Source organism: Gymnogyps californianus, chromosome 4 (assembly GCF_018139145.2).
Source record: "Gymnogyps californianus isolate 813 chromosome 4, ASM1813914v2, whole genome shotgun sequence".
Taxonomy (NCBI): Eukaryota; Metazoa; Chordata; class Aves; order Accipitriformes; family Cathartidae; genus Gymnogyps; species Gymnogyps californianus.
The window spans coordinates 53794876-53819911 of record NC_059474.1 but is presented as its reverse complement, the minus strand read 5'-3'; the positions used below and the strand labels follow the sequence as shown (position 1 = coordinate 53819911).

Below are 25036 nucleotides of genomic sequence, written 5' to 3'. Positions count from 1 at the left end.
AACTACAAAGTATTTTAGTTGTAAAAGAAGTTTTCAACAGTATGTGGTACTGTCTTCTGGATTCTCAGGAAAGCACTGAAGAAAGGATTATTCAAATAAATAATTTGTGTTTCTCTACCTATGTGATTTCTCTCTAATGCAATGGAAAAGAGAGTACTTGTGAGGTTGTTGTGTGGTCTGCGTCAAAAAAGTCAGAATAATAAAATGTGTTCTTAAGTCTCCAAATGGTATTTTATCTCTGTACATGCTCCACTTGGAATTTTCCATATCTAGTAAAAATGCTGTTCTTTCCTCTATGAATAACAGAAATTTTTATGTTATGTTACCAAGTTCCTTAAAACTAAGAGGAGGAAGAAAATGAGTCAGTGTAGGTCAAGCATTAATATTTTAAATACACTATATAGAGCTTTCTACAGAAAATGCATAGTATACCTTTAAACAAAAAAATTGATTTTTTAATATATATAATACATAAGCCATGATGTAGCTATGAAAATGTTCGTGTTACAAGCCTTGCTTTTTGGGATTAAAAAAAAATTTTTAAAAATCAGGCTTCTATGACTTGTGTCCACAAAATGAAACAGTGTACTTTTATGACTACAATCAATTTGTTTTCCTGAGAAAAAGACCAAACAGAATGGAAATATCGTCACATCCAAGACTCTTACTCATCACGGATATGTACTCTGAAGTAGAGCAGAGCAATCTCACAGACACCAAGCAGTCAGACAACACCACACATTCATAGTCGGGAAATAAGAAAGGTCTTGAGACATGCTTTAAGCATTGAAAGTCAATACATAGCTTAAACATAGAAACTCAAAAACTCAGGAAGGTCTTGTGAAACAGAACTCCACAGAAGTGTCCTGGCAGAATAGGTCTTCGGTTTGGATTTTACTCTAGTTCACAAACACTTCTTCATAACCCAAAGACGCCTCTAGAGAAAGGCTGATGTCAAGTATACTCTGTGGACAGTTTGTGTAATGCTTTTGATTAAGCCTCCAATACTGTACCAAGAATATAACCCTTTTGCTTTACTAGAAGAAAGCTGCTAGTTCTTCTTTTAAAAACTGCTTGGTAACTGAAGTCCTGCTGAGCAAGCAGCAAGCACTTTGCCTAAGGCTGTAAATCTAAAACCTGTTATGGCAAACCAATGCTGGCAATCAACAACAACAACAGGCTTAGGATCTGAGAGTTTGGGCCATGATTCCTATGCAGCTTCAAAAGGCAGTTTGCAGGTCGGTATTATCAGCTCACAAAGTTAGGAGAAATATGCCTGAGTGGGATGACTATTCAAAAGACCCTGTCATCCTACATAGATTTTGCCTCCTTGTATAAGTCTAGTTTCTTCAAATAGTTCCCCAACAGCCACCTACCCTGCTAGAAAGAAAAAGTAGCCTTTTATAACCCAGTCAGAACTCCTTTGGTTTTGGCAGCTCCTGAGCTTTTGTCCTGTGGACAAAACCCCACGGCTGGCTCTGCAAGGGCTCAAGCCAGATTTCTTGCAGTTAAAAAGTTGTCCTGCAACAACCCTGCACCAGAGTGGCTTATCTTGAGCCATTTTTCCTCCTTGCATGTTTTTTCCCCACGCTTTCTTATTAAACTACGCATTTAGCATACACATACACAATCATTCACATACACGCAGTATGCTATGTATACTGTAAGTATACATGTAAAGCGTACATACAGTAAATACATTATTGGCCACATTGGCAAGCAGACTGCACGAGTGGCTCGAGCAGAGTTTGGCCCCATCCCAGTAACTTCTCTCTGGTTTGCTGCAGCAATACCAGGTCAGAAGACACTGTCCGTTTACAGGAGATAAAGATCCAGTTCTTGGTCTTACATGCAACTTGTATAGTGAGACTTTTTCCCCAACAGCAGCTAGAGCTCTCTAAACCAATGCATGCTTTCTTTGGGGGGCAAGAAGATCAGAAAACTGCTGTTAATACAAAAGACACCCCTGCAGTCAATTTAGACCGTAGTAACTCCATTCCACACTTGCTAAACCTTTTCACCGAACCTTATTAGAAACAGAGCTCCCCCAGCACAGGAGGGAATTAGAGGGTTTCTGCAGTGCATTCACACCACAATAAGTTGTACTAGAGCAGCTATGTGCCGGAGTGTTTTCCACGGCCTTTATATTAAAGCAACTCACTTTACAGGTCAACGCGCTGGCAAGCTTGCTCCTTGGCGAGACTTGCAGCTTCCACAGTGGCAGAGTGAAGTAGCCACAGCTGTACCAGCTGTACATTTAATGCCGAGCACAGGTTTCCAGCAGCTTAAATAATAGGAGTTCAGTGTAGCAGTCAAGATTACACATCAAGCAACCATGAGCAAAACAGGAGCAATTAGAGAACAGCTAGGGAGTGCTCAAATGTGTAACCAGATACTCTCACAGCCAATACATATCAATATAGCATATAAAAACATGGTCAAGCACCACAGCTCTCTCCCTCCAAGTGTTATAGTTGGGTGGTCTTGCAATGAAAAGTACATGTGAAATCACATCTTGTCCACCCATAAAGAGAGCCAGCCGTAAACCAGCTCCTGACACTTAGAAATAGAAAGTGCTCCATCAATGCTGCCAGTAACGTGAGTAACCCCGAAGAGGACATTTCTGGACAAGGTGATGGCTGACCATGGCTTTTCACAGGAAAGCAGCACTGGAAGGGACCTCCTGAATGACAGCTCTAATGCATGATTTCCTCCTTTCACGCCAAAAGGGAAAACAAGGCTCTCTCCATACATAATTGTGGAACGCTCTATACCTACACATCTATATCTTGACAGCTGCTTTGCTAGTAACACCGCACATTTTCTGCTACTCCCGATCCCATTAGGTAATATGAAGCACTACTAGCAGCTGAACTACTGCAATAAGGACTCCAAATCATCACGTCATCAAAAAAAAAAAAAAATTGCACCAATTCACAGGTCCTACAGGAAAAGATGAGAATAAATATATTCAGGTACAGTCAGACAAAGTCCCTGAGTGATGAAAAACAAACACTGTCTAACAGAATGAGCAAGTATTATGTACAAGTAATTTTGTTTTTTTTTAATTACATCCACCAGTTTACCTGTGGAAAGGATAGATTTTCAGAAAAAACTTTAAAAACACAGATGGTTGAATATGCAAAGCAACTGCTTCCTAAAATATTGAGGAATAGCACAAAAAAGGCAGCACGGGGAAGGTAGCTGCAAGAGAAGTCAGGCAAGGATTGGAAGACTGTGCAGGAAGCTGGAAAGACTATAAAGGAGATGACAGCAAAAGACAGATAGAAGCACAGAGATGAAATACATGTAGGGGAGAAAGGAAATGGGAAGGACAGTAACGTTTTTGATGGACTGGAACATCAGACACATGAAAGGAAAAACTCCACGTGCATGATTTCAAGTCATCCATTTTCTTCCTCCTATACTAAAGGAATGTCAAGAGGCAACGGATTGAACAAAAGTCAAAACGTAGTTGAAAGCCACAGAGGAAAATGGTCGTTCTTCTGCCAAATGACTCTTCACCCCATGATTTTAAATTTCTGGGAAATGTACATTACTTTTACTGTCAATTGGCCTGTGCTTTTTATGGCTTCTTGGGTAATATTAATAGGCCAGTGAATTATACAAGCAGTTTTAAAGAATGTTTACCAGGCTGTTTCCAAGATTTCTGGAGAATGTGAATTACCAAATACGTGTTTTTAATTTAGGAACTTAAAGAAAAAAAAATTATATTTTCTTCTTTGAGATTAGTTAATGGACATGAAAATAAACACAGCCAATGTGACAGCAAAATTCAATAGAATTTAATAAACTCAACCTAGGACTAGATAATTTACATCCCAGAGCTCTGGAAACACTGGCACAGGAAGCAGGAGGTGTTAAAGAAAATATTTTAATAGGTCTCTGTCCTGGTTTCAGCTGGGATAGAGTTAATTTTCTTCCTAGTAGCTGGTATAGTGCAGTGTTTTGGATTTAGGATGAGAATAACGTTGATAACACACTGAAGTTTTTAGTTGTTGCTAAGTAGTGTTTATACTAAGTCAAGGATTTTTCAGCTTCTCATGCCCTGCCAGCAAGAAGGCTGGAGGGGCACAAGAAGCTGGGAGGGGACTCAGCCAGGACAGCTGACCCCAACTGGCCAAAGAGCTATTCCATACCATATGACATCATGCCCAGTATATAAACTGGGGGAGCTGGCTGGGAGGGGCGGATCGCGGCTCGGGAACTAACTGGGCATCGGTCAACGAGCGGTGAGCAATTGCATTGTGCACCACTTGCTTTGTATAGTTTAATTCTTTTAGTATTACTATTGTCATATTATTATTATCATTATCATTGTTTTTCATCCCTTTCTGTCCTATTAAACTGTCTTTATCTCAGCCCACGAGGTTTTTTTCCTGATTCTCTCCCCCATCCCAGGGGTGGGGGGGGGGAGTGAGCAAGCGGCTGCGTGGTGCTTAGTTGCCGACTGGGGTTAAACCATGACAGTCTCCAATGTTGAGGGTGGTGCCATCTGATCGGAAAATAGCAAATATAATACCCATAACTTGAGAAAGAAAGAAAAAAAATGCAATCTCGACAAAGAGAGTCCAGTTATTCTGATCCCAGCAGAATGCAAGGCTTTAGGACAATTACTCGGGGCAGGGGGGGAAATGTTGAAGAGATGGACATAGAGAGAGGAATATACTTCTATCTGCATTTCCAAAAAAAATGAACAATGTCAGACTTTTTTTTTTTTTTTTAAATGTGAGCGTCTCTAGTAGACATCATTTATTTGGCCTTCAATAAAGCCTATGACAGCATGACATATAAAGAATTCTTTAGTGAACTCAGGAACAGAGGGGAAACTTGAAGTACATATTAGCAGTATGAATGAACTGACTAGCTTATGGAGTTTTAAAAAGGGAAAGCATGCACCATGTGGAGATTATTAGTGTACTTCCACAAACATTTGTTCAGAAAGTAATTTTATTTAGTACTTTTACCAATGAACTTAGCAAGGAAAAAAAACCAAAACCAGCAGTACCTTATTAAAAACAGCTTCTAACACAAAGTTAGGAGATATGACCAACACACAGAAGGACCATATAGAATATCACACAGAATTTAATGGGTAACTTTGAGATACCTGAGCATGATGTCCTGTAGCATAAAATGGAAGGCTACGTGTATGGAAGCACCAGAAAATGAAGCTATTTATCAACTGGAGAAGTTCAAGAAGGGAAAATACCTTGTTGACAATACTCATTCATAACAGATTGACTGTGACCTGCCAACATAACGCAGACACCTCAAAGGCAAATATGATCTGAAAATGTATCAGGAGTCATGTATCCAACAGAGATAGGAAAGCATTAGTACCACTGTACTTCAGGAACAGCACATGAAAACCTAGCCATTTACACTCCAGAAAACTGAATACAAACCAGTGGCAGAGGAGGACTTCCAAGATGTTAGAGGAGTAAAGAACCTCTCTCAAAGAAGGAGACAAAAAAAAAAAAAAAAAAAAGTATTGAGCAAAACTAGCCCAGCAAAACAAATGGTGGGAGAATGACTTCTCTCTACAAGTTTTGAAAGAAAAAAGACACCAGAAAAACTTGGCTTGCTGCACATTAACTTCCACAACTGGTTGCTCAGACCAGGAATCTGACTGCTGATACAAGTTTCCCATTTGCTGAATTTGGTATTTTAACTATACCATTTCTACCTGATTACATGCAAATATGCAAAGAGCTTACATTCCCCCTTACCCAGAAGTTTAATCCCACTGAAATGAACAAAGTATGAAAGCCAGAATCTAAATCCCAGACACCCAAATATTAAGAATTCCAAAGGAATTCAGACGTACAATTCTTAAAATCTTTTGATTGGAATCCAATATTCAGTTCTGTTAGGTCCCGTTGAATAACCAAGCTGAACTAAACAAACAAAAATAAAAGCCTTCCTACCCCTCTTACTGTACAAAAGGCAACTCAAATTTGTGTGCCTGTGGTGCAAGCTGAATGACTTCTCTATCAGGCAGGAAGATATGACTAGGCTATTTGGCCTCAAGAAAAGCTTTAATTAAAAAAAATAAACAACAACACAAGAACCAAACACACATAAACCCAAGATGGATTGTTCAAACTGGGGCCCTGAAGTGAAATTTGGGCACTTCTAAAGAAGACAAGCTGACCTCCACAGGTGCTGAACAATCCCTCTGCAGTCAATTTTGGCTTATGTCAACATGGGGTTGAGGTTACACATGAGAACAAACCCTCGGTCTCATTCCGATGCTCTCCTGGCACTCCCCACTTGGCCCAGCTGGTGGGCTGGGACAGCTGTGGTCCATAAGTCAGGGCAAGGGTGCATTTACACTCTATGAGCAGGCTCTGTAACACCTGCCTGTACCACAAGATCAAGACCATATCCCTTGAATAAGCAGACAGTGAAAACCCATCTTACTGACTTTAACATATTCACTAGTCTGACACATATCTCAACCTGTTTTAATCAAGACAACTCTGCCTGTTTTTACTCTGTTGTTCACTTTTGGAAGTTACTCAAACATTTCTTTCTGTTCAAAACCATAGCAGACTACTACTAATCCAGTGTGTCCCTGTTTTCTTCTCCTAAACACTCCATTTGCAGTCCTCAAAAATACTGGCACAGCTTTAAGTGCAGCCTTGAGCTGCACTAGGGATACTTTTAGTAACACTAAAGTTTGATAAAGCTAGGATATGCAGAACATTCCGTTACATAAATATGCAAGATGTAAATAATTTTTTATATTTACATAGAAAATTTTCCTTTTAATAGAAAATTTCTTGGGCTTCTATTTGGACTAAAACAGAACTGAAAGCAGACTTGGCAGAGCAACTAACTGTTCTTCATAACAAATGGAAAGTAAGAAAATACTTGTAATTCTTTTACTTCCTTCCAGCTCTTGTGCAAAACCAGCTTATTAAGTACTTCTGCAGTTGCTCCAAAAGGAAAAGTAATTTAAACAATAGATTTCAAAAGCCTCTTTCAATATATAGTTCTCATAAATGTTGTCTCTGATCTGTTTTATTGGGCTTTTTTTTCTTAAACTCTCTAAGGTCTACTGTTAAAAAACAAACAAAAACTTCTGAGACTATATATAAATGCTCGAAGTGGGAGAAAGTGCTTCCATACTTGAAGTTTCTAATAGCTTTATATCCATCTAACAAACATCAGGAGAGAAATTAGACAAGCATTGAGAATAATCTACTTTAGGAAGGACACATGGTCAGTGGATGAACAAGATAAAGGCAAAAGAAAATACAGAACATGAGAGCTGAAACAAGTGAGAAGGGGTAAAAAAAACCCTAGGATTTAGTTTTCAAAAGGAAATGTTCAAGAAAACCCAAAATGTGAAAAGAAAGAATAAAAGAAACAGAAAAGTTACAACTTCAAAGATCACCAGGTTCTGTCCTGTCATGGATGTGTGCAAGATCCCTATTCCACTCTTTTAACTGACTTCAACTGAAAAGTCCTTAAGCATCATATTGTAGGCACTACAATGTCTCTGACAACTGTTGATGGTTCAGCAGAGAGGTGTTACTGGACAGCTACGGCACTGGTAAATTGGTACCTGATGCTTAATAGTAACATGAATACAACTTGCCTGAACAGAGTTGGGCTGGGTTCTTAGGTTATGGCATGCAGCTAAATACTGTACACTGAGGGGAAAATATATGTCCAGGAGTGGAAAATTTAAGGCTAATTCTCAACCAGGACTGAAGCAGATGTGGCGGAATGCACTCTTTCCTGAACATGAAACATGAAGGAAATCAACGTGAAAAAGTGTTCTTTCTTCCCTTTTGCTTTGGAAGAATGAGGCCTTCAAATGGTTTCTCGTTAACTTCCCCAGTCTGTGTTTGCTTTTTCTGTGAAGACTCAGGCAAAAGGGAAGTATGGGTGGTAACTGACCTGTAAGTTTATATACTACTTGAGGGGAATTCCATCCATTCCTGTATCCTGGGTATTTCCACAGACTCCAGACCAGTTTGAACACTCTTATTTCATGTCTCATTCCTCCTCTTGGACGCAGGTCCTTTTTCCTCAAAAGATCTGTTGCCAAGACCTCCACCACCTCACCGTTATCAGAAGTAAGGTCCAACACAATGAGTCAAGCACACTCGGGATGCAAATACAGTGAAAGGTTCATGTGAAACATCATCCTCCCCTGGACAGTGCTGCAGGTCTACCAAGAAGAGGTGCTTATGCTCTTCTGCTTGCACAAAGCTTCTTTCAGTGCAACATTGCACAGATGATGCCCAAAGAACTGTGGTTTATAGCTCCCTTCCCAACAAGGGCACGCCTCCCCTTTTTCTCTCCTAAGCACACTGACATGAACATGCACCATATAATACAATTCTCCCAAAATGTCATCAAACATTAAGCAATTCAACAAAACAGAAACTAAAATGTACAAATTAAACATGTTAGAGACAGATTTTCCCTTCTTTGCCACTGCAAAGTGAAAAGCTCTGACCTTGTAAATCTTTTAGCCCTTGGACTTATGAGCCTGATTAAAAACACAAGACGAATCATAAAGAATGGTAGGCAAAATCTGCTTTTTATTTGTCTAAGAAAATGCTGTCAAAAACACTGCAAAAAATTTACATAGCACTTCCCTGTACTTACTGGCTCTCTAATTTAACTGAAAACAAAAATACTCCATACATGAAAATGCTTCTTATGTATTTTAGTCAGCCACATTACTGTGTGGATCTACCACAAATTAAGACCTCAGTGATTTTAGAAGGCTCAAAAGCATTTCTGCTGCTTTCCTTAAGGCAGAGAAATGAACATAAACTGATGGCAAAAGTAATAGTAGTGAAGTAATGTTCACTTTTTAAAAAACTATTTGTTCTTCCTCTGAAGTCTGTACTGTTAAAAATTGGCAGGCCAGTTCTGCCCTTGAAACATTTGCAGTCTGACCAATTTTGGAGTAATTCACAAATGCTGAGCTAGAAACAAGTGCCACAGAAAGGCAGGAAGCACCTATGCAGGGTGCAGGGAGTATTTTGAACCTTAATGTTAATTCCCAAAGCAACTGGAAAAAGCTGTAGGACTCCTGGCTAGTACTACAGCTCGGAGGAAGAACTGGTACTTAAACTGACAAATACTCACCAGTAAGACTGGATTCGCTTTGTCAGGCACTCCAGTGCTTGTCAGTCATAACCATTCAGTTATTGACTGAATGAATAAATAGCAGTAGAACCAAACCACAGATTATTCATGGTCAAGAATAACCAAGAAGTTCATGTTTAGGCTTTATTACTTATACAATCTTGCCTAAACAATTCCTCTACTGTTCACACTGTGCCTTATACACTCACATGTAAATAAATCGCACTACATAAAAAAACATTATTTAAAAATCAAAGGAACTCAAATGCAAAAGGTTTTCCAACAATTGAGTGTTTTATATTCAAAGAGTCACCCTACCTATGCAATAACCTGGCCACTAGTCTTCATGTGGATGGATTTCTCAAAGTTGTTACAATGATCCAAAAAGCTTATCATAATTGGGTTTACAGATGTAGTTTTGCTTCAGAAGGTGATGCTATGCACAAGGGAGGAAAGGGATGAGCGATGCAGTGAACAAACTGTCTGTATACTTGTGGCAAGCCTGAAAGCAAGCTAAGCATTACAGTACGTGGAACTGATGGGGCTTGGCAGACGTATGAATGAAGCAAGAGAAGCAAGAGAATCAAGAGAACAACATGGCTTGAGAACAAATTAAAAACCGGATTCTGACAAATTTACCTCATCATTTAGCAAAACAGATTAACAATTTGCAGCAAGACAGCTGAACGTGACAAGACAACAATCAAGACAGCAGGTCACCTTTTTCGAAATGGGAAATATAAACCCTGTACGGAAAAATCATAAGCTGACAAAATAATTCTCCTGATAACACAGTATAATTTATGAACAGATGTTCTACAGAAATAAGCTAGAAAGTTATAACAGGTTGTTTGGTTTTTTTTTTTAAATAAGAATCATTATGACATTATTCTTCAGTAAGGCCCATGCCACTTTACCTTCATTCCTAAGATTCATAAACATTTCTAGTTAGGAACAGATAGAGCCTTGGTAACTTTTTCACTAGCTTTGGCATAATACTAGAATTTGGCTTCATAAAAAGTAATACTTGAGTCTTACATAAAGTGTTTTGTTTAATTTACATACACTCAAATAATGGAGTGCAAAATTTTGTATACTTTAAGGTATATAAAAACGTATGTTTTAGCTGACAGTAAAATAAACCATCTTATAATATCTTGAAGAAAAAAGTTACCATAAAGGCTTCTTCATGAAATTCAAAGGGGCATATTTTCAGCAACACTGTGAAAATGAATTCGTCGTGAGCAAGAAGAGATCAAAATTTATGTACAAAACGGCACAACTAATGATACATAAATTAGCATCTGCTTGATCAGTTACTTCCAACATGCATATACCAGTTACATTCAGGAACATTTATTAATATCTTAGTAAATCTCTTAGTCATCTGCTGATGACTTTTTTCAGGGCAATCTAAAACTTGTCCTTCGGCTAAATTCCACTGGATCAATGCAAAATGCATCCAGAATACAATTTAGTTGCTTCACTCTATAACTGCATAGCTAACTTAAGATTTGTTAGCCCTCAAATTCTCACTTAAAGCAAAGTTAATAATTACAACAGATTGTACCTTACATATAGCTAACTAAAATATATTATGTCCACTTTTTTTTTTTTTTAAGATAATGCCATGCTTAACTTTAAAAAAATGGAAACCTGAGGTATAACTGCAACTGTTCATACATGAAGAAGTGTGTCAGGAATCCAGTTCTGTCATAGGTATCCAGATAATTTAAATATATGCCTGTCCATATGCATTTCACTAAATTTTGTATCACAATTAGTATGCCGTACTTGGGGCTTTTTTAGACTTATCTTCAAGGTAGGGGTCATGCTCCCTATATGTGGTGTACAACATTTAGCTCCTTCTGGGAGCTACTAGAAGCAAATAGGAACAACTTGATGATGGGTTATTCCCAGGCAACCAACATCGGTTCATCTTTCACACACACACACTGATTTTGGAACAAAAGCAGTTTGAGACTGAGCACTTTTGAACCCAAAGATGTATGGCCCATCATCATCAGCCCAGGAGGAGGAGTTAACTGCCATGGAGTCACTCTCCTTAAGGAAACAGCAAAGGAGTTTGGAGCGTGGTAGGCAGGGTAAGAACAGGACTACGATCCCAGAAAAAGAAATGTTTCTACTACTCACGCATATTCAGAAGAGAAGAAAATAATGTGAAAATCGAAACAAGGTTTCTGACTCCTCCCTGTAACTACAAAAGCATTCTTTATGGTGGAAAAAAAAGGAGAGTCTGCTTTTTGCTGTTTCTAAGGGCATCTCTGAAAAACTTTGGCTTTGATATGGGGACTGGCCGGTGGTAAACAAACTCCATACTGGTCTGAACTGGAAAGGGATAGCGACCTACCCCGGTGCCAGGAGCCCTGCATCCCAGCTAAGCCGATCTGATGCATAGATGACACCTGGTGAAAGCTTCAGGTAGCTGTTGAAGCTTTTCAGCTGCTCCTCCAGTTTGGAAACCCTTCTTCTGCAGCTGAAAGTCACCTGGACATAGCACGTACTCCTAACCTTTTATTCAGTATATCCCCCAAGCTGCTTGACCCAGCACTGAGCAATGCCATCACCTCCCTCCAGAGTTTTCCACTGAACTGCTCCTCAGTGGGACATTTCTACCTCACTCGGGGCTCGTTCATGCCATAACAGCACAAGCAGACCTGCAGGACAAGTACGGGGATAGGACCTGGCCTCACTCCGCAAGAGCTGTCTGAAGTATCAAGAGGGTAACGTGGGCTCTCCGGTCAGTGTAAGCACCCGCAGAAGCCACTGAACACCAAGAAGAGTCAGGCCAGGAGAACGCCAAGGGTGACACACCATTTCCAGCCACAGAGGGATGTGGATTTGTAATGCTTGAAGAGCACAGTTAGCCAGCAAAACAAAGGTTCAGTTTAAAAGCATTTGCATGTCTGAAAAGCTGATGAGTTGTTTTGATGCTCACAGAGTTTTCTGTGGACCGAGACCTGTGGAAACAATTCTGGCCTTTGTATAATCTCCCAGGAAAACCAATAAATTTGGATTAGATTTAAGTCATGTTCATCACTCTTGCTATAGCAAAGCATCAACAGCAAATAACTCTCCATTCCCAGATTTTAGCATAGGAACTACATGGGGAGAAAAAAAAAAACAATCAGTGATACTTGAAAGTATTTTACTTCATCTGATATCAGTGTGCTTAACACACAACCTAAAGCTAAGTTTCTCAAACAATCCTTTATAACACTAAGCCCCCATAATAAACACTTACTAAAATGAACGAAGTAGTTGGCAATCAACAAAATGTTCGGGGTTGTTTTTTTTTTTTAAATTAATTTACAGTGGAAAAGAAACAGAAAATACATAAAGTTTTCTTAAATGCTATTAAGTATCTTCATGAACATAGCATATATAGCATGTTCATCATACTCTCAAAAAAAAAAAAAAAAATCAAAAGACAACAAATGAGAAACCCTCTTCACCACCAGGAGAGGAGCTACACCACTTTGTGAGGGAAAGTGTTATTGTACAGTAGCTCATATGCACGTAGTAATTTTGAAACGTGCTGACACGTCGCACGCTACGCCAGACAAGTGGCTTGGCTATTGCCACTCACACTGAATGCTGGATTTGCTGAATGTAAACATACATATCAGTGGTTCTATACTTTGAGATTGCAGAACATTGATGTTGAGAGTCCCAACTGACTGGATTAATTTTGTCTGTGGCCAAGCATAACACCGCTTTAGAGCCTCACACTCTATCAAGGGAGAAATTCTAATTGGATCTAACAAAGGGCTCACTGCTTAGGCACACGTGTTAGAAAATAGTTTCCACATCACATAAACTGTACTACTAAGGAGAATTATAAAAGGACATTTTCAGAGCTCTGGAATAATGACACATTATATTACGTACATTGCTTTCAAGTATACCGCTTTCAGGAAAGTATCATGTAAGTTATGAATAATGCATTTACTCAGTGATGGTGAATCAAGGCTGGATTCAGACACTGTTACTGACATTCATTTCTGCTACACTTCACTACAGGAAAGTGTGGTAGAAGATGCTTCACAATGGAAATATCAGAATCTTAATATTTAATCTTCAAAATGATGCACTAGAAAGGAAAAAGTGATAAAAGGATGGTGAAAAAACAATCTAAGGAGCTATGAGGGGGGAAAAAAGCAAACACTTAAATTGTGGGAACAGAAAAAATACATCTCAACTTCCAACTAAAGCCATCTTTTGTGCCCGTCTCCAGCTACCACTTCTCTGTGACAGGCATCTCAGTCTTTGTGACTAAATGTGTACAATACCAGAATTACTAGTTGAGAGTACCATGCTACTACTAAACGCACAATACTAATCCCATCAACCTTTCTTCACCAATCCATGCCTCTCTCTGCTCATGCATCTCTCCCATCTACTTTTCAAGTGGAATAAGCCTACCTGCGCATCCCCTCTGCTTCAGCAACACAAGAGGGAAAGGTTGGCAAAGCAGAGCATGGGAGAATCTCCCACCATCATTGCCCCAAATGTCCAATATTATCACAGTAATCCATAACATCTAAATACTTCTTTTGGTAGTACTAAGAAGGGTTCAGAGTTTATCAAATATGATTTGACACCATGATATCATGTAGTTCCATTCTAATTAGTCTATCTTTTACCTACATTCACTTTAGTTATGCTCAGAAGTTGGGCACAGTGGAGAACCTGGGCCCATGCACTTTGCAAGCTAGACCCTATGCTTGAGAGTTGCAATGGGAAGCAAATATATGGTGTGACAAGTCAGGTATCTAGAAGTCTGAAACTTCTGAGAAAACAAATGGATTGCCTAGCTGCAAGCAACTTATAATAAATTAACAGGAAAAAGTTTTTACATTATTTAGAGTTGCCACCATAGATTTGTTCTCAGTAGCATCTAGCCTAGGAGCTCCCCTTATCTCAGCAAAGGGAAAGGTGTTCCTGATGCCAAGACGTGCTCGTGATTACGATGGGTGAAGGAGAATACTGAGTCAGACTGACCGGGGGGAAAAAAGCAGGTACTGTAAAGCCAGGACATGTTCTGCTGGGAAGCCTCACTACAGCCACCCCCCATGGTCAGGGGTCACTGCCGCACCACATAACACTAGTCCCATGCTGCTACCACTGGAATTTCAATAATGTGGACACACATACAGACAGACCAATTAACCCTGGGGGGGGAAGAAAGGCAAAAGAGAAAGCACATCACACCAGAAATCTTATGATTTGGCTCTGGACTGAGGACACTGGCCATTGAAAATAGATCAAATCTTCATTTTGCATTTCCTTGCTGTTGTCCACACTAGTCCACCAGCTGCCTGACTCGCATTCCCTATCCTACTGATAAGGAAACATGTACTGGCTTTGGCTGGGAGAGAGTTAATTTTCTTCATAGTAGCTCATACGGTGCTCTGTTTTGGATTTGTGATGAAAACACTGTTGATAACGCAGAGATGTTTCTGCTATTGCTAGGCAGCGCTTGCACAGCTTCAAGGTCTTTTCTGCTTCTCACACTGCCCCGCCAGTGAGTAGGCTGGGAGTGCACCAGAAGTTGGGAGGGGACACAGCCAGGACAGCTGACCCCAACTGACCAAAGGGATATCCCTGTCCATATGACGTCATGCTCAGCAATAAAAGCTGAGGGGAGAAGAAGGAAGGGGCAGGGGGAACGTTCAGAGTTACGGTGTTGGTCTTCGCAAGTATCCGTTACGCGTGATGAAGCCCTGCTTTCCTGGAGGTGGCTGAACACCTGCCTGCCAATGGGAAGTAGTGAATGAATTCCTTGCTTGCCTGTGCAGCTTTTGCTTTACCTGTTAAACCATCTTTACCTCAACCCATGTTTTCTCACTTTTGCCCTTCCGTTCTCTCCCTGACTCTGCTGGGGGGCAGTGAGCGAGTGGCTGCATGGGGCTGAGCTGCCCACCGGGGTCTGCCCACAACAAAACGTCACTACAAACCTTCCCACTTAGTGCCTTGCTGCAGCTACATCTGCTAAGCAGCAAATAATGAGTAAAAACACATGTGAAGAGTGACACTACTTTGCCTGCCCTGGCTAACATACCTTAGCAAAACAAAGGCTAAGAACGCATTTGAGTACTGTCTACCAGCGTATCAAGGGAGGGGCAGGAAGGCACAAATAGCAGAGAGGAAAAAGGAGCGTATATGCTAAGGGCAATGTCAAGCATTGTGTATGAACCAGTTGTGATGATATTCAGGTTGGAAATGAAAAGAGGTCTTCACAGCTCAGCATCAGAAAACACCCTCCACACACGAGAAACAGAAAGCAGACATTCAGTCTTTAGGAGATGAAACTTGCTACTTCTACAAAAGGAGTTGTGTAATAGATGAAAAGGCAGAGAACTGGAAAGTGACCCAGGAAGTCTTGCTGGTCTGCTGCCAAGAAAGACTGAACAAGAAGCCCAGAGCATGGGGAGCTCTTCTAGGTAGCTTCTGGTGGAGCAGTCAGCTTCTAATTAGGATTCCTCAAGAGAGGAAGAATTAATCTCAAAAGCTTATTTTGATGTTGTGGGCCCTAAACCCTACTAGAAGGCATATTTTAACCTCTGTGTCTCAAACCATTCCTAAATAATAATAAAAAAATAAAATAATGAGTGGCACTCTTACACAGATCAAATAAGTATTTCATTTAAAAAGGTGTAATTTGTCTCTCACATGTATTCAACTACGAGCCCTTGCGTTATTTTGATACCTCAACAAAAAGGACCCTGGATTTACAAATATTCATCACTCTGTCTTAAAACACCTTAATGTTAGGATAGGACAAACTGAACTGTCTTCAGGAGGGTCCATTTCCCACCACTGACTATGGAGAAATGCTAGAGAATTAAAGTTAAGTGAGATGAACCCCAGTTACCAATGCAATGACATAGAAAGAAGAAAAACAAATGGACAGACCAAGACACAGTTTTCCCTGTGAGAACGGGCCATTAGAAAACCTAGTAAGTAAGAAAGATAATAAAAAGGACTTCACTGGCAGTTAAAGTGTGAGAGTCTAAGCTCCTAGCTTAACTATTATACTTAGTAACCTGCCTTCAAGGGAATTACAAACTCACTTTATTTCTTTAAACTTCAGAGGAGTACTAATTCCCAAATTCATGGGTGAACCACATTAACTAATAGCTCAGACATCATAGTAATGATTTTAAAAGTTTCTCTCTTCTGTAGCCCTTAAACAAGAAGATTTCATTTTGATTTTATCCAAATATTCTTCATCAGTGCTCTCAAGCCACCCTGGAGTAGAGCTGTGACTCACCCATGCCCCCAAGCTTGTGGCTGCTTTCACCTGGCTGTTCGGGTGTTGGGGGCGTTGCAACGCTGAGCAAGCCAAGGACTCCCCAGGAACGTTACATACACAGTGCTAAGCCTTTCCTACCAACCTAGAGAGTGGGAGTTGAATTATTTTGTCTAGGGGTTTCTTGTTTTGCTTTGAAACGTAATGTTCAGACAAAGACTTTCTTGGGCTTTGCAAACAGAGACAGAGGTAAAGGGGTGGTAAGACAAGGTTTTGGCTTGCCAAATGAAATTATGGTCCTATTGAAAAAACAAGCAAGCAACTAAGGAGAGCCCAATGACATAATATAAACATCTTAGTTTCCTTCAGTAGATTAAAGGCAGTTCATAAATGAACTCTGAAAAACAGAAAAAAAAAAAAAAATCAAGATACACCTCCACCTCATGCACATTTAAAACCTAATTCTAAACTTTTCCACTGCTGATTTTTTTTTTTAAAATAGACAGAAATCCTTTAGAAAGGATCATAGAGAAAGGTAATATAAATATCAGTGCATGTTCTAAAGAAGTAAGTGAGCTGTGTTCAGGGCAATGTGGAAGCACTCAAACCAGCACCAACATTTATCGAGTACTCTGCTCATTTCTCCCTTTGATACTCAAACATTATTTTTCCTATAAGTCGATGTAAACTTTGAAGTTTCACACAAGATCTTGAAAGAAATATAGAGTGTAACCAGCTGCTAAGTATGATTCTGTAGCTAGTGGTTTCCATGTATATTATATAAAAGAGAATAGGTTGAGCAATGTAAGCTGCCAACAGTGAAACTCCTTGAAAAATTTATACTAGATAAAAGCATCTGTAGTCTCAACACTTGTACCCTGTAGTCCAGCACAATGATAAAAAACAGCGTCCAGTAGAACAGCTGGAGTCCACTGAAAGAGAGCAAAGCCAGCATTTGAATACAATTTGCTCTGGATAAGCTCAAGTCGTATGAGACACATTTTCACATCCACAATACACCTCTTGTAACAGCTAGTCCATTAGATGATCCATCATTTTTTGAAGCTTTAGAAAAATCAGAGGCAAGAGAACTGAATAAAAACGGTGTTATCAAGTAGAAGGTAAACCTGCAAGACAACATATCTGAAATTACACAACAACAAAACTATTTTGCACGTATGGGATGTGCTTGACATACAGCTATAACTAAAGGCTGTAGCTTTTATCTCTTGTCCGCAGACCCTCCCAGGGAACTCATAAAGGCACGAAGCATACTGCCTGTTTGGTCAGTACCCACAGGCAGCCTAGGCACTCATACTGCCATTCAGGCTGAGCGAGCACCCCTGTCCGCACCCATCCTGAACCACAGGAGGTTCTTTTGCCAAAATACTGTTTGCTTTCCAGAAACAGTCAGTGACATGGATACAGTACCTGATGCTAAATTAAATGCAAATTCTGCACTGTGAAATGGAGTAAAATCACGTAATCTGTGTCAAGCTCAAAGTCATGTATTTAGCAGGCGTTAAACTACACACGCAGAAAGGGACCACCTGAATCTGCTCCTTGCAAAAACACCTTGCCCGTGGAAAAATTGCAGAGACACACGAGACAGCAGATGAGCTCTTGTATGCATGCACCGGCATTCACTTAAAGTGACCAGTCACAAGTGCAACATGGAAATACAGAGGGGGTGGGTATATAAACACACTGCAATAAAAAAAAGGGCTTGAATAGGTTACTGTGTTCAAGGTAAACGTTTGATGAACGGAGGGGAAAAGCAATTTATCAAAATGAAAAAAATTACTAATGGAATTGCTCTGGTTTACATATCTAACTTATTTCCTTGCTCTTCAGACTGTTTTTAAACACTCATCCTGAATCATCTCCTAAGGGAGAAAAGAGAGGAATTCAGTCAATATAGTGAAGTCATGCATGAAAATTAATAGGATTAAGGTCCAAAGTAAATGGTATTTTCACAGGTAACAAACTGTAAAACTGCAGTATAACCAGTGAAAATGAAAATTATTTTTAAATTGACGAGTGGAAATTGTGCTTTTACTAACTGCAATTCAGAAACTGCTAAGGTTTTGCAGCTGAGGAAAGAAAAGTGAGTAGACTTCAACACAGCCAAACTGAATTCTGTGAAGAGGAGGTAAATGTCCTCCTAGGTGAACTCTATCTGTATACAGCCTACACCGTTAAATATTGGAACACAGTCAGAAAGTCTGACAACCACTGAGCAGCACCAGCCCGGCACCTGGCACTACAGAAGCACAAAAAACTTGGAGAATTCAGAGAGTAAGAACAAAAAGATGCTTAAGGGCTGAAGAAGTGGATTTATAAGGGGAGATTAATAGTTGACTACATACCAGATTGAATAAAAGATGACATTAAGGTGTCAAAACAATGTCTTCAAGCAATCAAAAACACCTCACAAAAATAACTTGAGCGTGCAAAACCAGTCAATGCTATAGGGAACAGAAAAAGGGTCTGAAGGCAACTGATGTTCTTTAAAAATACAAGCTTGTCCCCCACAATTGCTCCTCATATTCTCAGTGAGGGCAGACAAAGACAGAGGAGGGAGAGCTTCCCATACCCCAGTACTAGGTGACACTTCTTTGGAGTGGGGAGTTCTGGTGTCTCCACCTCTATCTCAGAAGTGGATTTAGGACATAGCAGGAAAAAGGAGAAGAGGGAGCTAATTTTCTGAAAAGTGGGCATCTGTGGAATAATAAAATGAGGGCTCCTTTCCACCTGTGGGAAAGTGTTAGAGGGCAAGAGGATGCACTCCAAGATTTCTGGGTCATAAACAGGAAAGGTCTCTAGAATTATTCAGACTCTTAAGTTTTGTTGTGTTTTAAAATGGGAAACTACACAGAGTACTTTACCCATAGATACAGTAATTTGCACACCCTAACAAAAAAAAAAAAAAAAAAATCCCAAAAACAAACCCAACTTTTTACGTTGCTGCTTCTGTTGTGATTCATTTCCACAGCTGATGATAGAAGAACTGTAACTGGGAAAAGCTGATTAAGGGAAAATAAAAAAGGCAAATGACACTGCACCCTCTCAAGGTCTGTAAAAATAACCAAGTGAGCTTCTGTAATTTCTGTATTTTCAGACTTTTTGGTCAAGTGGAATAGGACACTGGAAAATACACCTTATGCACATACCTGACAGTAACAGAGTGAGGAATTTGATTATATCCATTAGGATGAAGTTAGACCTCCTTCCGACCAACAGTTTTGAAGATTTCTGAATAGCTAAGGATGCTTGTTTCCCATGAGTTTAAAGTGGTTTATTCATCATCATTCGAGTGTCTCAGTGTATTTTTTGGATAAAAACATATTTTATAAATCTGTTAAGAAACAATGACCTTCCAGTTTGTGATGTCATTTGCCTCTTTTGGCAGGGTCATTTTGAACTGAACAAAATCAGCTGTTGCTTTCATTTCAGACCTTTCATATCATATATTGCCATTCTTTCCTTGTAACTCATGAGCATAACGTCTGCAGCTCCATCAAATCAAGTACCCCTTCCTCCTGCTGCTGAACGCAAGGGCAACCTTATAACTGATCACTGCGGGGTCAGATTTAAGGACTAGACCTTAAATCTGAATAAAAAAGTTTAGCTGAAGATCAACTAAACTGTGAGTTCTATTAAATTTTCAGTGTGAAAAGTCTCAATTTGTCAGTCTCTCCCAGCACTCGTCACCTTCAAGTCCACCTTCTCTGAGTGACAGTAAGATGGCAGCACCCCCCAAGCTTAGCTGTAAGAACTCCAAAAGTCAAAATCAAATTCTGATGAGACAAAGAGACATACCCACATTTATACAGACACATCTGATAGGTAAGGTAAAAAGTTGTTTGGTAAAGTTCTCTCTAGATACTTTTTAAGCAAACTATGTACACACACTCCATACCATAGCCTGCTTTTCTAAAAACATAAGGCTTACAATGCTCATCTTTGTCATTTACCACCTCTTTAGTTCTTTCCTCTGGTAAGTGTTGAATCATACAGCCCACATAAGCTAAATCTAACAGAAGGGAATACCCCAAAGACATAACTACCATTAAATTCAGCACAGATTGAAAATCAGAGTTCTTCCATCCTGACTGCAGGACTGCATCACGAGTTCCACAATCACGTCTTCTGCTCTGTGCTTGTCAGCCTGTGAATTAGGCTTTAGGGAGCAGTCCATCGTAACACCAGAAGAGGCAGAATTTTTGCCAGGTAGGTTTATCCAAGTAATTTAGTTGAATCTTTCTCAAGATGGCCACAGAAATAAAATTGACTGTGAAGTACCAGTACTATTATTTTTACGTACACAGTTATGGCAATTTTGATTGAAGGTTTTTTTGTGAAATCTTATGCATGCATACTATTTCAAAAAGAGACACTTCATGTATTAGCAGTCTCCTGATGATAGCTACCAAGTACATTTTCGTGTAGCCCCTTGTTCCATTTTCATGAACAAAGGACCTACTAGAAATGTACATACGTTACCTTATGGTGGTTACGGAAACCTAATCCCATTTTGGATTTCCTACGCCAACTGACACGGTAAGCATTCTGTTGGAGTTAGTACAAGTGTGGAAGTACAGAGATGCTACACTTGAATTCCACGTGCAGCATGATTCCCTAGACTTATCTGTAAGACCAGCTGAACTGCACATGGTAGTTGCTAGTCTACTACGTCCAAATGATGCATTTACTAACTTGCCACTCACACTTTGTGACTATGAATTCTCAGTTCAGACTAGATCCCTCAACTTCCTGGGGAGGATCATAAATACATCGAGAGGACAAAGGGAGATTGTAACAAGTGTCAGCTAGTCATTTGAACTGGGATCCCTTTGGGGATCTCCTGAGTGCTGATGCCTCTGGCCACAAAAATCAAGTAACCCAAAAAAATTACTTCAGGTTAAGTTGACTTAGCAGATCTGCAGCTATCTAGGCTTCAAAAAGACCAAGCAATACCAAGATTTATTTGACAAATCTGAGAAAAAAATGGACATATTCAATGAGTAATAAACATATTAATCTTGTTAGTCAGTCAGTCTGTCAGCTGGCCCCAGCAAATGTTGACGACCACCTACAGAAAGCACACAATGGTTTCAAGAAGTACTATTTTGAGAGCAAACCTTCCTCAAAGAAATGTTATGACCAGATGTTTAAAGGAAATCTTAAATCTTTTCAGATATGAAGAAAAAGCAAGGGTTTGAAAAAATCTCAATGCTCAAGGCAGACAAGAATTTATTGAGAAACTCTCAAAGCAAAGAGCTCAACATGATTGTATTCTCACTAGTGTGAGGCCCTATTTCCTGGACAATTATAATATCAGATGAACCCCTATGAGAAAGAAACACTGCAACTTTAAAGATAAGGCAGAGAATAAAACCCATGGAAACCATCTTCAGGATGGTTTATATATACACTATAGTAACAGTACTGATGGAATGCTACAGCTCAAAGAATGAAGAAAGTTTACATGGGCACAGTTCACAGGCTTTGCAAATGCCAGACCATCAGCAAAATGTAGTAGTCACAGAATCTGCATTTATTGGCAGTAAACTCAGTAAAGAGCTCAGAGACACAACTGAGGATCCAGCCTAAGCATTACTTTCAAAAGCAGATCAAAAGGAAGTGCAGGTGCCTCAAAATCTTGATTAGAAAAGCAAAATGACTGAGATAAAGCCCATATGACTGTTTTCTGTGCCACAGGGGATTGCCTCTGTTTCAAACTACCTGAAGACTGCTACAAATAAATGAGGCTTCTCTACACTTCTCATAAAGCAGCAGAACATATTATTTTGCATATAATTTTTTTGGCCTCAAACCACGGGCACAAGTGAATGCCATTGTTAGTTCTCCTCAAACCACAGGCACAAGTGAATGCCATTGTTAGTTCTACCACGCCAAAAGAGAGAAAATAGATTTCAGCTAACTGCTACTGTGCAAAGACTTTTTTTGAGCATGCACTGTGTGAAACTGTCAAGCAGGAATTTGGAGGCATTCCTCACAATGATAACCTATTAAATCAGGACCAGCAAGGACAACTGATATCAATGGAAGTTTCACCACTGAGTTTACGTATGCAATCTGGTCTCATCCTCACACCATACTGCCAACAAGACCATTGTGGGCACTAGTCTTGGGGAAAGACCCCTTGCGCATAAGTTGCCATGTACTCTGGTCAGCTCCTTGATCTAGATGCCGATAGATCCAGGACTCTGGAGAATAAAGTGGAGTGGACCCATCACCCTGTAAGGATGGATAGATGCAGCACTAATGCCAAAAGGTTTCTTCGAACTTCTGAAATCCATATCAGTAAGCACCAATGCATGCATAGACTCAAGTGCACAGAACTAAGCAAGCCACAAAACTGCAAACCCAAGAATGTACAAGATCATTTCAACAAGAGCGTGTGGAAGAAGAATATTCTGCTGTTTGACATATGCTCCTAGTATATCTATCATGCGTTCACCGATGAACAGGATTGTATTATTTGTATATGGTACATTTAAGCAAGAATTAAAGTTATATTTATCACTGTGTCAAGAACCTTTCTTGATTAATGAATGTGTAAAAGAGCTACTATAAACAAGCATTTATCATCTGATTGGAGAGTATTATCATTAAATGCCATGATTACTGCTGCTAAGCTAATACTGAACAAAAGTTTTCATAGTACACAAAGGAACATCTTTTAAACAATAAAAGCAGCTGAAAATTTTGACACTGGCTTATTTGACAACAAACGCAGCAGTTGGCTGGTTTTGTTCAGGGAGGAATACTGTCGAGAGAGAGGGAACTGGGGGGCGGGGGGAAGGGGGGGCGGGCCGGGGGACAAAAGAGTTTAGTGGCTGGAAGAGAACAGAAATAGTACAGGAAAAAGGGGAGGTAAAGTCACTTCAATGGAAATAACATTTCCATTTGTTACAGAAATAGCAGAACAGCCTCCGTCAATTCATTATTTCATTCATTAAATACGCAGCCCATTTATTTTATTTTCACTAGTGAATTAGAGAGTTATCATTTGCAACACTTTTTACAAGTTATTCTAATTATACTTAAAATAATTTTAAAAGGTATTTTGCAAGACTTGAATTCATTTTTTATTATTTCTTTCAATTTGGATAATATAATTTCACTCTTGGAGTGCTAATGTAACAAACCACAGTAAAATATTTAACCCAGACATATAAACATTTCAAAAAAAAAAATCTCATTTGAAAATATATTTTCCCTTTAAGAGTTTTATGGAAGAAACGTCACAAAGAAATGATTGTATTTAAATGCGGACACCTCTATTGTAAAAGTGTATGGAACAGCCAATATTGTAGCACACAACTGCTCTTAGCAAAACAAATCTATGCTTGCATCCCCCAAATTATACACATTCATAGCAATAAAACCATTTGAGTTTATCCTGTCAGCTGTGGTGTATTTTCCTGACATTACAGAAGTCAGATAACTAGAGAAGGAACAGTCTTTTAAAGGACGTTAGTACCAATTTTAACTGCAAAAACAGCTGTTTATCTCATTACAAATCTAAATCTTGGCCTGCATAGATTAACAAAATGTAAAGGGTTCTCAAGAGCATAAACGGATCCTTGTTTTGCAGTCGAACAAACATTTAGCAGCTCTTCTGTTTCTATAGCTAACCTGTTTTCCTGCTTTTAAAAAGAAGGGAAGGGAAGGGGGGAGGTGGCCAAACCTGCACTAATTATCCTCCTTGTCCAGCCATACATTCTGTCAGAGCCATACTTTTATCCGGGTCTGAGGACAATAAAGAAAATAAACGGAGGGGCAAAGACATCCTAAGTTTACAGTCACGTACTCGGTTCCTTTGAAGCTGGCTCACAGAATTTAAGAATAGGTGTGAAAGGATTGACTACATCAGCACACTCAGAAAGTCTCCAACATCATCCTCGCCTTCCTGTGCAATAGGCCATCTGCTGGAAAATGCCGTACCCATAGCCAAAAGCTGTGTGTGGGCTGTAGGAAAAAAAAAAAAAATGCAGCAAATCCCCAAGATTAATGACTTCACACATGCATCCCTTGTGCTGCGGCCCAGAGCTGTTTCCCCATCCCCCCCAAACCACACAGTACTGCCACCACCGCCACCATCATACAGTTTCCTTCCTCATTCAGCAAAGATTAGCGCATAGATCTGTCCCTGCCATACGCTTGGCAGTGCCTCATGGTGGGATAAAAATCACCCTAATTACCCTCTCTCAGATACAGGCCCTTTCAAGAATACAGCCCCTGGGCCGATACTTCACCTTATATACCTCAGGGAAAATATGGAAGGGACGATGAGATTCAGAAAAGGTTGTTCTGTGCAGAAAGTTTCTCAACTCTGGACATTCATTTATTATTCATTCCCCATCACCTCTCCTTATTTGATGACATGGCTTACAGACTGCAGGCAGTTTAAGATGTAGTTTAAAGTTGCTAGCAACTATTCTGTGATAATTTCCAATCCCCACAAAAAGAAAAGCCACTGCTTAGCCCATTCTTGCATCTAGAGAGAACAGGTAACTGGATCAACATCTGTTAGAAAGCAAAAAATGTAATTTAGCATGTGTTTCCTCCAAAAAGACAGAACATCAC

At 39.7% G+C, this 25036-nt stretch overlaps 1 protein-coding gene across 7 annotated transcripts in view; it reads right to left on the bottom strand.

Annotated features, from left to right (window-relative positions):
* The window catches only part of BMPR1B (bone morphogenetic protein receptor type 1B), a 265710-nt gene that overhangs the window by 220703 nt on the left and 19971 nt on the right, over nt 1-25036 (bottom strand). The window contains exon 1 of one of the 7 annotated variants that reach the window (XM_050895616.1): nt 24261-24291. The exons of the other annotated variants lie outside the window; for them this stretch is intronic. The gene's annotated coding sequence lies outside the window, so the exon portion shown is untranslated. Of the gene's footprint in view, nt 1-24260; nt 24292-25036 lie in introns of those variants that run through there. 7 annotated transcript variants of the gene reach the window in all.